Raw genomic sequence first — 15,808 nt, 5'->3', positions numbered from 1 at the left:
ATGGAATGGACAAAGATTTTCACTGTCCACATTTGACACAGGGCTAATATCCAAAATATGTAAAGAACTCAAGAAACTATACATCAACAAATCAAATAACCAATTAAATAAATGATGTACATATCTAAACACAGAATTCTCAACAGAGAAATCTCTAATGAAATCGGATAAGATATCAGAAGATGGAAAGATATCCCATGCTCATGGATCAGGAAGATTTACATATTAAATTGGCAATCTTACAAAAGCAACCTACAGATTCAAAGCAATCCCCATCAAAATTCCAAAACAATTCTTTACAGACCTTTAAAGAACAATACTCAATTTCATATGGAAAAAAATTCAGGATGACTTACCCAATCCTGTACAATAAAGGAACTTCTATAAGTATAACCATCCCTGATTTCAAACTCTGCTATAGAGCTATAGTAATAAAGACAGAACAGAATTGGCATAAAAACAGACAGGTGTATCAATTGAATCCAATCAAAGACCTTGACATAAATCTACATACTTATTAACAACTGATATTTTATAATAAAGCAAAAATTATACAGTGACAAAAAACAATGCATCTTAAACAAATGGTGCTGGTATAACTGAATGTCAGCATATAGAAGAATGCAAATAGGTCCATATTTGTCACCCAGCATACAGCTCAAGTCCAAGTGGATCAAAGACCTCAACATAAATTCAGTTACACTGAACCTCATAGAAGAGAAAGTGGGAAGCAGCTTTGAATACATTGGCACAAGAGACAATTTCATGAATATAACACCAGTAGCACAGACACTGAGATCAAAAATTAATAAGTGGGACCTCCTGAAACTGAAAATTTTTGTAAGGCAAAGGACACTGTCAGCCTACAGAATAGGAAAAGATCTTTACCAACCTCACATCTGACAGAGCTGATCTTCAAAATATATAAACTGGACATCAAAATAACAAATAATCCAATTTAAAATGTGATACTGATCTAAACAGAGAATTCTCAACAGAAGAATCTCAAGTGAGCAGGATATTGTTAAAGAATTATTCAACATGCTTAGCCATTGGAGAAATGCAAATCAAAACAACTCTGAGATTCCACCTTACACCTGTCAGAATGGCTAAGATCCAAAAACACTAATGACAGCTTATGCTGGAGAGGATGTGGAGTAACTCCTCCACTGCTGGTGGGAGTGCAAACTTGTACAGCCACTTTGGGAATCAATATGGAAATTTCTCAGAAAACTGGGAATCAATCTACTTCAACACACAGCTATACCACTTCTGTGTATATACCCAAAAGATGCTCAATCATAGAAAAAGGACACTTACTCAGCTATATTCATAGTAGTGTGATTCATAATAGTCAGAACCTGGAAGTAACATAAATGCCCCTCAACCAAAGAATGGATTAAGAACATACGGTACATTTACACAAAGGAGTATTACTCAGCTGAGAAAAAAAGATCATATCATGATATTTGCAGGCAAATGGATGAAACTAGAAAAAAAATCATCCTAAGTGAGGTAACTGAGACGCCAAAAGACAAACATTACAGTATGTACTCACTCATAAGTGGATATTAGTTGTAAAGTGAAGAATAAGCATGCTACAATCCACAGACCCAGAGAAGCTAGGTAACAAGGGGGGCCCAAAGAGTGAAGAAGGGATTTCCCTGGGAAGGGGAAATAGAAGAGATCTCCTGAGTAAACTGGGGGCCAGGGGTGGGAGGCGGGAGGATGGGAACATGAGGAATCAGGTTGAGCCTTGACTGAGATACTTGATAGAAACTATAACCAGAGAAATGGGGAAGGTTTCTGGAAATTTCATCATCATGGTTTTATAGATACAAACTCAACCTCTTGCTTAGACATCATGATAATCCACCATTTCACTGTTACATACAAATACATTTAGAATTGCAGTAACAGGGGTGGAATGGAGGAGGAGACTAATTAATGATATTTCTTGATGAGGGACACATTTTAGGGTTAGGGAGAAAACTGGTGCCAGGGAAACTCCCAGAAATCCACAAGGATGAATCCAGATAAGACTTCTAGCACCCACCAACTTTATTCATGTCAGGAGAAGTTGTAAATGTGTAAGGACTATTTAGAAAACTATATCTTGATTTCTATTATAGGAAAGGTTAGCATGGGAATTAATTAAATCTCTTCTATGCTATTTTATTTTTGTGCAAAGGTCATACACAATTGCAAGAAGATGCTAGGAAAGAGAGGCCAGGAAGCAGTAGCAAAGGCAGGTCTACATAGTCATTCATATTCCTGATTATTGAACCGATATATGTACAGATGGCTATTTAGCAAAATCAGGGGGTGAAACAAAATACTAAATTAATATTTATTGAGTCTTTATTGAGTTACTTCATGGCATGGAACAATAATAACCAGGTTTGCTAACATGCTAGAAAACACAATATTCAGAATTACTACCTTCTTTTAATAAACCATGCAACTTATACATAGCAAATATCAGCTTTGGGTGTTATAAATCCTGAGCAGTGGGTAGATTTCTGTTTATAAAATGAAATTATATCCATCTTTTCCAAAGAATTCACAATTAAATTTAAGAAAAAATAAATAGAATCTCAATTTTGTAAATAGATACCATATAGACATTAACTTGTGCTATATAAAAGTCAAATTATAAAAAGTAAGTAAAAGGTAAATTAATGCCTGTCTTAAAAGTTGATATTTAATGTAAGCCTTAAAGCATTTTCTTACAGTTTAGGGTGAGGGAATAATTACCTAACTAAGTCAACTAGCCTCATGAAACCATTTTAAACCATATGTGTAGCAAATATATAAATAACAGAAATTTCAGTTTAAAGCTACTATAAACCAATATTATGGAAAGACATGAAGCTTACTGTTTTAGTAACTTTTCTGTTCCTGTGATAAAGTACCATGACCAAAATCAGGTTAGAGAAGAAAGATTTATTTTGTCTTATAGTCCCAGAAGGATGGAATTCACAATGGAGGGTAAGGCATGGAAGCAAGGGAGGGGGGAGGATCACATGTAATAATAAGAGAGATAGAGGACCAGTAGAAAAGTCAGAGCCCACTCCCAGCCACACACTCCCTCCAGCAGGCCTCCACCTCCTGTTTTATAACCCCTTCACACAGTGCCACGAACAGAAAACAAGTGTTGAGATAAGGAAATAGGAGGGACATTTCCTACTCAAACACTGCTCGCCTATAACTTTATAGTGAATATATGGAAATTACATAGAAGCAAATTTAACGAGGATTTTCATTTGTTCAGAATCAATTTCCAATGAAATTAAAGGAAAATTCACACTAAAAAATAGAGTTGAATCTTGGAGTAAATTCAACTCAGAATCTATCCTAGTATAGCTCATCATTCCTTGTAGTGGGTAGCCATTCCAACTTGGTTCTGGAAGTTCCAACCCCCATTGAGACTCTGGCAACTGTCACGCCTACGAGGCGGGACGAGGGGAGGCGCCTGGGGACCCGGGAGCTGGATGGGCCAGCGCTCGCTCTGGGCGCTCTCTCGTGCCGGGATGCTGACCAGTGCAGATTGACTGTGTAGAGCTCCGGAGAACACCGTTGGACTGCATTACACCTTCCCCAGACCCTGCGACCTACCCATTACTTAATTTGTGAGTTTCGCCATTAAATAAATATCCTTTTAACTACGTGGAGTGGCCAAAATAATTTCTCCAATATCTGGCGCTCACGTGGGGCAAACTCCAAAGGCCTGGGCGGCTCCCGCCGTCTCCTCCCTAGCTGGCGGGTACCTAAACCCGCCTGCAAAGTTCCATATAACCAGGGAACACCTACACGGTTCCATTCCCGAAAAAGGGAGCAGCTAGTCCTATCTCAATTCCCTAGCTTAGCCCCAGACCAGTGAAAGAGGCAGGAGAGTGCTAGCTCCGATTTCCGCCATCTCCGCCATTCCGCCATCTCCCTCCGACCCCAGCCAAGATCGCCAGCAGGCCCTGTTTCGGAGCTGTACCAACGCCACCTGCTGGCTGAAAAGGGCTACTACACGAAAGGTAAGCATATTGTTTCAAGTAAAGGTACTTGATAATTTTACACCTTAAAATTGACTAACAAATTTTGAGTAATTCGTGTAATATGGCCGACAACATTACCTCACAAGAATTTAAAAACCTTTTTGCCTGTATGATGAATGACATCTTCCTGGAAATATACGACATTCCTAAGGCATATCTGGGCTATACCATTTTGGCATTCATCATAATAATTCACACAGTGTTCAAACACTGGTTTAAGAACAAAGATGAGTCATTATTGGGACTGATACAGGCTTTAAAAGATAGCAATGAAGGCTTAGAGAAAAAGATTCTCTCTCTGGAATCTGCTTTCAAAGATAGCAATGAAGGTTTAGAGAAAAAGATTCTCTCTCTGGAATCTGCTTTCAAAGATAGCAATGAAGGCTTAGAGAAAAAGATTCTCTCTCTGGAATCTGCTTTCAAAGATAGCAATGAAGGCTTAGAGAAAAAGATTCTCTCTCTGGAATCTGCTTTCAAAGATAGCAATGAAGGCTTAGAGAAAAAGATTCTCTCTCTGGAATCTGCTTTCAAAGATAACAATGAAGGCTTAGAGAAAAAGATTCTTTCTCTAGAATCTGCTAATCAGGATGTACAAAACAGGCTTGTACCCAAAATTGATTTCATTGATAATAAATATGAATATTTAATGGATAGAACACTAACTCTCCAGAGTGAAGTTGTGGCTACTCAGACAGTATATAAGGAAGAAAGATTATCGTTAATTGATAGGATAAGGTCCATGGAATCATGTGTTTCTGAGGAACATAAAAACTTCTATGATTCCATGAGAAATATGGAGTCCCTTACAAGAGAGGAGGTTCACTCCCTAGAACAGACCCTAGGTGCTCGTTTGCAAGCCCTAGAAGAAACTCTCAGTAAACATGACAAGGGAACTAATAAGCAGAAGGTCAAGACCATAGAGGTTGTAACATCTCCAAATGGCTCTCATACAATGGCTTATCCTGTTATTGTCCATGAGAAGCCAGCAGATGACACACACCCCGAGCCATATATGACATATACATTACAACCAATTTCAACAAGGGACTTTAAAAATATAAAGGAAGCAGTAGTTACGTATGGGATACAATCCACATATGTAAAACAGATGTTAAATTCGTGGTCTACCTCACATAGAATCATTCCAGATGACTGGCATCAGTTAATTTCAGCTGTTCTAGAATATAGTCAGCAGTTACAGTGGAAAAGCTGGTTGAGAGAAGAGGCAAAAAATTTAGAACAAGGTAAAATCAGAGGTTTTGTGATCTCTCAAGATCAAATAATTGGTGAGGGATGTTTCGCTGACAGGAATGTACAAGCCACTTATGATGAGCATACAATATCCCTATGCCGTACAGCAGCTCTAAATGCTTGGGAAAAAATTCCAGAACCTGGAAAACCAACTGAGGTATACACAAAGATATTTCAGGGACCGCAGGAACCCTTCACTGATTTTTTACAAAGACTGAACAGAGCTATAACAAGAGCTGTGTCAGACAAAGAATTAAGAAAAGTATTAACTGAGTCCTTGGCATTCGACAATGCTAATGCAGAATGCAGAAGAATACTTACACCATTAAAGATCAGATCAGCTCCTTTGGAAGAATGGATTCAATATACTAATGGTGTTCAGTCTCTTAACTACAGTAATGAGGCTTGGATAGGAGAGACAAATCCCAGAGGTGAAAGAAGGCCCCGTGTTACCAAATGTTTTAAGTGTGGTACACCAGGTCATATAAGTAAAAACTGTACATGGGGTACTCCTAGAAGCAATACTCCTTCTAGGAATAGCCTAAACAGGAGACCCCAACCACCTCCTGGATTATGTAGAAGATGTGGCAAAGGCCGACATTGGACCAGTGAGTGCAGATCAAAAATAGATATACAAGGCAACCCTTTACTGGCGGGAAACTCCTCAGGGGGCCTCTTGCAGGCCCCCAAACCAAACGTAGTACGAACATTCCCTGCCACTGTGGAAGAAATTCCTCTCCAGGACAACTGAATAAACCAATGCCTAATGTAAAAACTGATACTGCAATGGATGATAAAACAGCTTTGATAGCTGGATCACAGTTTACAAAGAACACTATAAAACAAATATTTTGGCAGACTTCCATAAATGAACAAAGACCAAAGCTTAGAATTCGAATTAATGGCCTGGTTCTGGAGGGCCTGGTGGACACAGGTGCAGATGTGACTATAATTACACCAAAATCATGGCATCCAAATTGGCCTCTTCAAGAGGTAGATGTCCAACTGTTAGGGATTGGCACCCTATCTCAGATAAAACAGAGTTCGAGATGGGTTGAATGCATAGGGCCAGAAGGACAGAGAGGAAGGCTGAAGCCTTATGTAGCAAATGTAGCAATAAATCTTTGGGGCCGAGATCTGTTACAACAGTGGAATACCCAGATTAAAATTCCTACAATTTCAGAAAAGGAATACAGACCAATGCATGTTTCTAGGAATAATATCATAACATGCTATAAAAATCAGTCACCAACCATTCAGGCTGTTCACAAACAGAGCACGACTGTTGTTGAACTCTCAGAAGTACCAACTGCCTTACCTTTAAAATGGCTAACTAATAAACCTGTCTGGGTTGGACAATGGCCTTTGACAAAAGAGAAGCTACAAGCTTTAGAACAGCTGGTTCAAGAGCAGTTAAATGCTCAACACATTGAAGAATCTACCAGTCCTTGGAATTCTCCTGTATTTGTTATTTAAAAAAAAATCTGGTAATTGGAGAATGCTGACAGATCTGAGAGCTATTAATAAAGTAATTCAGCCAATGGGCTCCCTACAGACTGGGATGCCCTTGCCCTCTATGCTACCAAAAGAATGGCCTATAATAGTTATTGACTTAAAAGACTGTTTCTTTACCATACCCTTACAAGAAAATGATAGAGAAAAATTTGCCTTCACAGTACCTAATTATAATAATTCTCAGCCAGTCAAGAGATATCAATGGAAGGTCCTCCCACAGGGAATGTTAAACAGCCCTACTTTGTGTCAATACTTTGTGCAGAAACCATTAGAGATAATTTGTATAAAGTTTCTACAATCCAAAATTTATCACTATATGGATGATATCCTATTAGCTGATCCAAAGTTAGATACATTAGAAAGCATGTTTGAAGAAGTAAAAAAAGTTTTGCCTCGCTGGGGACTGCAAATTGCTCCTGAAAAAATACAAAGAGGAGATTCTATTAATTACTTAGGATATAAGATAGAGCTACACAAAATTATACCCAAAAGGTACAACTAAGGAGAGATAGATTGAAGACTCTTAATGATTTTCAAAAGTTATTAGGAAGCATTTCCAACTTACTGGGTATCATGGGAATACCCAAAGATGGACTACAAAATTTGGCTAATACTCTAGAAGGGGACAAAGAATTAAATAGTCCAAGAGAATTATCAGCCGAAGCTGAGAAGGAATTGGCTCTAGTAGAAAAGACAATTCGAGAAGTACATGTGGATCGTGTGGATCCAGAACTTAAATGCATTCTTGTCATATTCCCCTCCAGACATTCCCCAACAGGTATTTTGATGCAGAGGGAAGATATTATATTGGAATGGATATTCCTACCACATAAACCAAATAAGAAATTAAAGACTTATATAGAAAAGATCTCTGATTTGATTCAAAAGGGTAAATTAAGACTTCGCCAGTTGACAGGAATGGACCCAGCAGAAATTGTAGTACCATTAACTAATGAGGAAATTTCATCACTATGGAAAGATAATGAATACTGGCAGAGAGCCTGCAGTAACTTTTTGGGAGAGATTAACAACCACTATCCCAAAAGCAAGAGAATAGAATTCATAAAGAAGACTGAATGGGTCCTTCCTCACATTGTACGACAAAAGCCAATTTCTGGAGTCCTCACATTCTATACTGATGCAAATAAATCAGGGAAAGCAGGATATAAATCAGGAGACTTAAGTAAAGTGGTACAAAGTCCATATAGCTCTGTACAAAAGGCAGAACTGTATGCCATTCTTATGGTACTGATGGACTTCACAGAACCCCTCAATATAGTCACTGACTCTCAATATGCAGAGAGAGTTGTTTTACATATTGAAACTGCTGAATTTATTCCTGATAATACAGAATTAACTTCATTATTCATACAATTGCAGGAAATCATCAGAAAAAGGGAACATCCTATATATATAACACATATCAGATCCCATACAGGTCTGCCAGGACCTTTAGCACAAGGTAATGATGAGATTGATCAGTTACTAATAGGTAATGTGCTAGAAGCTTCAGAATATCATAAGAAACACCATATAAATACAAAGGTTTGAAGAAGGATTTCTCCATCACTTGGCAACAGGCTAGGGATATTGTGAAAAAATGTCCTACTTGTTCCATCTATAACCAAACTCCATTACCTGCAGGGAGTAATCCAAAAGGTATACAAAGAAATGAAATTTGGCAGATGGATGTGTTTCATTTTGCAGAATTTGGAAGATTAAAGTATGTACATCATACCATTGACACCTATTCAGGATTTCAATGGGCAACTCCTATGAGTTCTAAAAAGGCTGATTCTGTGATTACACACCTATTAGAAGTTATGGCCATCATGGGAATACCTGTACAAATTAAGACAGACAATGCCCCGGCATATGTCTCCAATAAAATGAGACAGTTCTTTGCTTATTATAATATAAAGCATGTTACAGGTATACCACACAATCCCACAGGCCAAGCAGTCATAGAGAGATCCAATCGAACTTTAAAGGATATGCTAAATAAACAGCAACAGGTAACAATGACTCCTAGAAATAGACTACATAGTGCTTTATTAACCTTGAATTTTCTCAATGCTAATGAGAAAGGAACAACAGCTGCGGAGAGACATTGGACAACAGACAAAACTCCTGAGCTAAACCAACCAGTTTATTTTAAGGATGTGCTGACCTCAGAATGGAAACCTGGATATGTTCTACGTTGGGGAAGGGGTTTTGCCTTTGTTTCTGCAGGAGAAGAAAAGCTATGGATACCAACAAAATTAATAAAAATTCGATTCCAACAGGAAAAACCCCTTGATGAAGAGAAGTAAAAGATCATCCACCAATGTGACATCTCTACAAGTTGTAAAAAAAATTTAACAATCAAAGGGTGGGGTAGGGTTCTGTTTTTGTCTTTACAGGATAATGGAAATACCCATCTTTCAAAACTCATAAGGCCTTGGATATCCGGATGTTTACAGCAGAAAGGAAGAATCTATTGGTACCAATCTACACATGGTAAAATCTCACTGTCTAACATCTTTCTCTCTATCAATCTAGAAAAGTTGTGGTTCCAATTCAATTATAGCCAAGCTGGCTTTGGAGATGGAATTGGCTCACTCCTTCTCTAAACCCAAGCATATTGCTAAAATAAAAGTTTAAGAGATTCTTCAGTCCTATATCAGAAGAGCCCTCTGGTGTGAGACAGAAGGAAACCAATAAAAAGGGACCATTGTCTTCTAAATTCTAATTCTCTCCATGCTTACTCTTGATTTCTCAGAATCCTTTCTTACATGCTATGTCCTCTTTAAATCCAAACCTCCCATTTTTGATAACAAATAAGTTTTTCCAATAGCAATCTCAGAAGTCACCAGAAGGAAGATGGGGCCCCAACAACAACAACTCTACCCAATCCAGAATGATGCCATGGTAATCATCATCATACTACACTTCTTGCCAGAATTTCAGACAATCTTACCCATTACTCTAAAACTTGCTGCAGAACCTACAGTTAGTCTAACTGAGATTTAACTATCTGACCTTTCTCACAGTACCCAACAGAGATAACATCACCCCCTAAACGGCAGGAAGCAATTCTAAGAAAACGACGCCCCTTCTCCCTTAGGTTTCATAATTCTCAGGGTTATGGATGACGGTTATAGGGTTGGGGGTGGAAGAAAATATTAACTCAGGATTGTAAAAAAAAAAAAAAAAAAAAGAAGGGGTGGGGGGAGAAGAAATGGAACGGATAGGTATAAGATATGATGGTAAATCATTGTATATACTAGTAAACAAACAGTAAAATAGCAATCTTAGATAATTTGCACTGTAATTTGTACTGTTATAGAATCTTATATGTTGATACAAATGTAGACTATTTTTATACTCCTGTTTAAGATAATTTGTATATTGATACAAATACAGAACTATATTTGTTATAATGTACATATATTTCTACTCTTATTTGAAACATTTTTATATTGATACAAATGTAAATTTATATCTGTCATACTTTATATATGTTCTACTTCTGTTTAGGATATTCGGTATATTGATATATATTTAATATTAGTGTCATATTGCATATCGCACTATATATTCCTACCTCTGTTATAAATATCTTGTGTATTGTCACAATTTTGAAGTCATCGTTCTTCACCATACATTTGCTTATAGACTGTTTACCTTATTTATGTGAAGCCTTAGTCCTTAGGTTATTTTGATAGATAAGATTTATAGATTTATAGTCGCCTATGTCATCTCTATAGTTACGTTAGTTAGGTTATCCAGATTTACAGATACATAGGTTAGATGGGCAGGTAATCTTCAAACACTTCATAGACCTGGAGAATATGGCATTTAAATAACTTAGAATTCTGTTGACGTGAGACACAATTGCTCCTGGCTGCACCAATTGATCCCGAGAGAATGTTGGGCTTCTAAGACATTTCCATTTGGAAGTTTGTCTTTTGGCACAAAATGGCCTACTGGGCAAAGAACTGCCCTTGCCTTGATGGCTGACAGTACAAATGCAATGCTCTCCTTTCTGGACAAGCGGGACACAAGGAAAGCGACCACTGTACTCTGCCAAGACAGAGTAAGATGGTCTTTCAGAAATCCTGCTTCTGAAAATGGTCTGTCAGATACTCTAGGCCTGTAGCCAATTTGAATGCACCAACAATGCTGAGAAACATTAGGTGACTGTCCAGGCTGCCAGCTGTCTTGGTCTACTCTTGCAAGATTCCCGAAAGTTGCTTGCATCCGTCTTCCATTTCTCAGGTACCGTTATATTCCTTCTCAGGTCTTTGATGGGATTGAAGACTAGCAGTTATAGTTACAACTTAGTATATATAATATCTTAGATAGAACTTATTAAGTATTTCGTTCAGGTTCTTTAGGATAGGACACCTTTGAATGATCTTTATAACACGCCATTTACCTATGCTCTATACTTCTCTGGATTTTAGTATGTGTTTCTTGCTTGATATTGTTTGCATTGGTTGTAGTTACATCTTATCTAGGTCATTATCTCTCATTATTTCTGGACAATATTTGATAACTATTCCTTTGTATATAGTCTTGTATTAGTTTAGAACCTTCTTATTTAGACAAAAAGGGGGAGATGTAGTGGGTAGCCATTCCAACTTGGTTCTGGAAGTTCCAACCCCCATTGAGACTCTGGCAACTGTCACGCCTACGAGGCGGGACGAGGGGAGGCGCCTGGGGACCCGGGAGCTGGATGGGCCAGCGCTCGCTCTGGGCGCTCTCTCGTGCCGGGATGCTGACCAGTGCAGATTGACTGTGTAGAGCTCCGGAGAACACCGTTGGACTGCATTACACCTTCCCCAGACCCTGCGACCTACCCATTACTTAATTTGTGAGTTTCGCCATTAAATAAATATCCTTTTAACTACGTGGAGTGGCCAAAATAATTTCTCCAATAATTCCTGTGACATCTTAATCATTGGTCATCTGGGACATACCAAATATATGCCATCTGAGGGAGAGTTGATACCGCAAGGTAATCACTCTCCACTCTTTCCTGAATAAACCATAGATTTTTATACCCTTGAATTCTTTGTAACATATTTTGGATGCTGTTGTATAACAGTTTCTCCTAAGACTGAAACATCCTGTCCTACAGGGAAAGCTCTTTAATCAAGAAGGTAAACAATTCTAAATAGCCATTGGAAGTCTCTGAAGCTGAACAGATTCACTGGGCCCCACCACGGCAAAGTAAACAATAAAAGCTAAAAGTTGCTCTCAGAGGAAGTGAAACTGCAGAGAAGGCTCTAAGAGGAGAAAAGCTACAAAGAAGATGCTGAGACCAAAACAGCTGCCTCCAATAAGCAAAAATCAACTGAGTTACCTGGAAGAGATTTAGAACAACTGACACACGTGTAAGGGAGATGTTCCAAGTGGCTGAGCTGCCTGCAGGATATGAAGTGTGCTCTAGGCAATGTAGCTCTCTTTGAGTTATTTTTCCTCCTATAAGTAACTTCAATAAAACTCATTGTTTCACTAAATTGTAGTTTGCTGGTATCCGTACTTTTTGGTAGTCACAGGTTCCCTACCTCAGGTAAATAGACTTGCATGTGGCATATCTCTAGGAAACACTTTGTCAAAAATCAGATGCCCAGGCATTCGATTTGGTTTCAGAGAAAGTCCTTATTGTTAAATACCTTTAAAAGTCTACTTTGTCACTCATTACTACCAAGAAATTATAACAAGAATTTCTGGTACATAGGAAGATGAAGGAATGGAGAGAAAAAAGATAACACCATCCAGTTATAAATCACTACTGTGATAAATGAAATGGCAATAGGTCATCATGTTTAGATTCAAATGCAGAGATTTCTCAAAAACAAAAAAACAAACAAGACCATATAACATTTCATTCTTCTATTTGGAAGTTGATTGGTTAGTAAAATCTGATGATCTGCAAGTGTGCTTATCTGAATAAAGAGAAAAATATTTGGAGTGAAATGATGAGATCAAAGGAATGTTTGAGACAGTGAAATTGCTCAGTAGGAAAGAGACTGCACAGAGCAATGACCTGAGTCTGATCTCTGGATCCCAGGGTGGAAACAGAAAAACAACTCTAAGTATTAACATGGACACACACACACACACACACACACACACACACACACACACACCGCAAGCACCATAATAATTAATTTAAAAGAAAGGGTGGTAGATGAATATAAAATTTCACAGAGAGTACTAACAAATAATATAGACTAACAGGGAAAAATACCTTTTCTGATTTGGTAGCAGACCTCCAACTTGCTATCTACCATTAAAGAGAACAGTCACCCAAATGGTGTTGCTAGGAACAAAAACCACAGGGAGATTGTGAAGGAGTACTGTTAAGTAAAGGTACCTTGGAATGGTCCTTTTTTTCTATATTAAGGAATTGACAAAGATAATAATTTGAAAAATCTGCACGAGGTACCATAGAGAGCTGGCTTTCATGGTGCCAATCATAGTTATGATTGCAAATGTGCAGATTAAGTCAACAGCAATGATCACTATATAAAATACTAGAGGACTAATTAAACAAGAAAGATCCGCAATGCAGATAAATTTCTAAATGGTCTTACTAAATTTAAAAAAAAAAAAAAAAAAAAAAAACAGAGCCAGATATATAGGTGAAAACCCGAGAGATCAGGGAAATAGGGAAAGCCACAGCTAACCTCACCTCACCAACTCCACAGCTTCTGAATGTGAGATACTTCCTATCTACCCATGACTATATGCCTTGCTGTTCTGCCATCTAATTTGCTCTCTGTCCAGTTACATCACTTCCTCTTCTTGCCCAGCTGTGTCACTTCCTGTCTGTCTGTACAGACCTCCAGACCACCATGGTTAACTAGTGTTGGAATTTAAGGCCTGTGCCACCACACCTGGCTCTGTTTCCAGTGTTGCCGTGAAATCACAGAGATCCAGACAGATCCCTGCCTGCCAAGTGATGGGATTAAAGGCATGTGCTACCATTGCCTGAATTTTGTGTTTACTTATAATGTCTGGCCTTTTCCTCTGATCTCCAGGCAAGCTTTATTTATTAAAATACACATAAAATATCATCACACTGCAACCTTTCCTGAGCCATAGTAACTACAGAGGGTGAAGAGAAAATAAAGCTGTCTCTACCTGTTCTTGCTAAAGATGGGAAAATTGAGGCTGACATAGTAAAACTTCTACCCAATCAATTACATGTCAGAGTCTACCAGTATGTATGGGTGGACAAGACTGTAAGAGACTATGTGTGAAAGTGTTTAAGTATATTAAATTTTAGTGTGGAGTCATTAAAACCATACATGACAGGTTTGTTTTTGTTTTTGCAGTGTACTGTTGATATTGTTCATTACTCCACATCTGGTATTTATTTTTCTACATTTATCTACAAGAGTCTAAACTGTTCCAAACATATTCATTTTCTTGATGTAACAAACAAAAGGTATGAGAAATCTTAAATGCAAGAATAATGATTTGAATTTTATATAAAATAGATATTTACGCTCATTCAAAAAGAAAGTATGTAGAATAGCAGTAGAGACAGAATTCTAGTAATTTGGTTAAGAAAGCTTTATTTTTATTTATGTCTCTGGAGTCTTCTTTCTTCAAATTTTAATTTGTTTAATTAAATTCTTGAAAAATGAGCTCCTGGTGCCTCTTCTAAAACATTGGTTGACACTCTTCTACCTTTACCAGATGATGCCATTTTCAAACTCTGCCTGTGTTTCAGGGTCTGGTTTGAAAGCCATTTCTGGAGTTTCTTATTTGGAACATCCCTGACTCTTTATATTGCTTGGAAATCATTAAATTAATTATAAAAGGGAAAACAATCAAATTATTATTTTCCAAATGCTTGCTGCTCTCTTGGAAAATCTATTTGCCATTTTAAGTCTTAATTTCTTGAAAAGGGAAGATTTGTATTATTTACTAAAAGTATTTTTTTCATAAATTATAACAATGTAATAAAACATTAAGCATAATGACAAAATAAGAATTGTAAGCTCTGAATATATGACGCCTATTGTTATATACAATTAATTTAATTATTGAAAGTGTATAAGAACATCTCAAGTACCCTGATCTGTTCTAATGTGGTGTCTCCAGAAAATAGAGATACTAATTTGTGTTCATTAAAACTAGACTAAACTAAAATCAATATAATTGGATATTGAGATGATGACTAAAGAATTTTACTGTTACTGATGTTCATGAGAAACAGTATAAATTCCATGTAAGATGTACTGATAGGAAATTCCCTTATGATTTATGGAATGAATTTAGGTTCTGTGTCAAGAATATTTAAAATTCTACAAAATGATATATAGAAAAATGATAATCCTGAAGTAAATCATTTATTTTTAGCTGAATTATCTGAAGCAATAAAGTTGTCTAAGAACATCCTTTATTTTTGGCATGATACAGGGAAGGGCTTACATTCATGTTCTTCACAGTAATGGAATGGCAGTCTGTTTACTTCATTTAAATTTTGTTTTTCCATGGAGAAAGTTAGTTCCTGTCTATCAGGAAAGGACACTGGATGTAGGAGCTGTTGATTTGAGCTCAAATATCAACAAAAGGACATTTTCCTCAACCTTAGGAAGTCAGAGTTCACATATGTGAAACATGCTGAGAGGCTATTAGTCACTTTTAACAAAATCTGCTAAGCAAATGACTAGTAAGATAAGTGCTAACACAAGGTAATATAAGACAAAAGAAATCGACAAAATACCCTTGAGTTCCTTTTGTGTGTGCCATCTCCTGCTGGGCACGGGGCCTATGCTTACCTGTGGTTTATGCACCTATGGAAACTTCATTTGAAAAAAAAATTAACTTTTCCTTTACAAGAAGTTGTCATTGTAGAGAACTTCTTGTCTTGGGATGGGACATCATATCTACTTCTCCTGCCCAGTACAGTGCACACATCTTTGCTAAACCTGTGCAGGCCCCATGCATTCTGTCACAGTCTCTGTGAATTCATATGTGCATCAATC

The sequence above is a fragment of the Peromyscus leucopus genome, chromosome 13, assembly GCF_004664715.2.
Source record: "Peromyscus leucopus breed LL Stock chromosome 13, UCI_PerLeu_2.1, whole genome shotgun sequence".
Lineage (NCBI taxonomy): Eukaryota > Metazoa > Chordata > Mammalia > Rodentia > Cricetidae > Peromyscus > Peromyscus leucopus.
Note: the sequence above shows the minus strand (reverse complement) of the source record.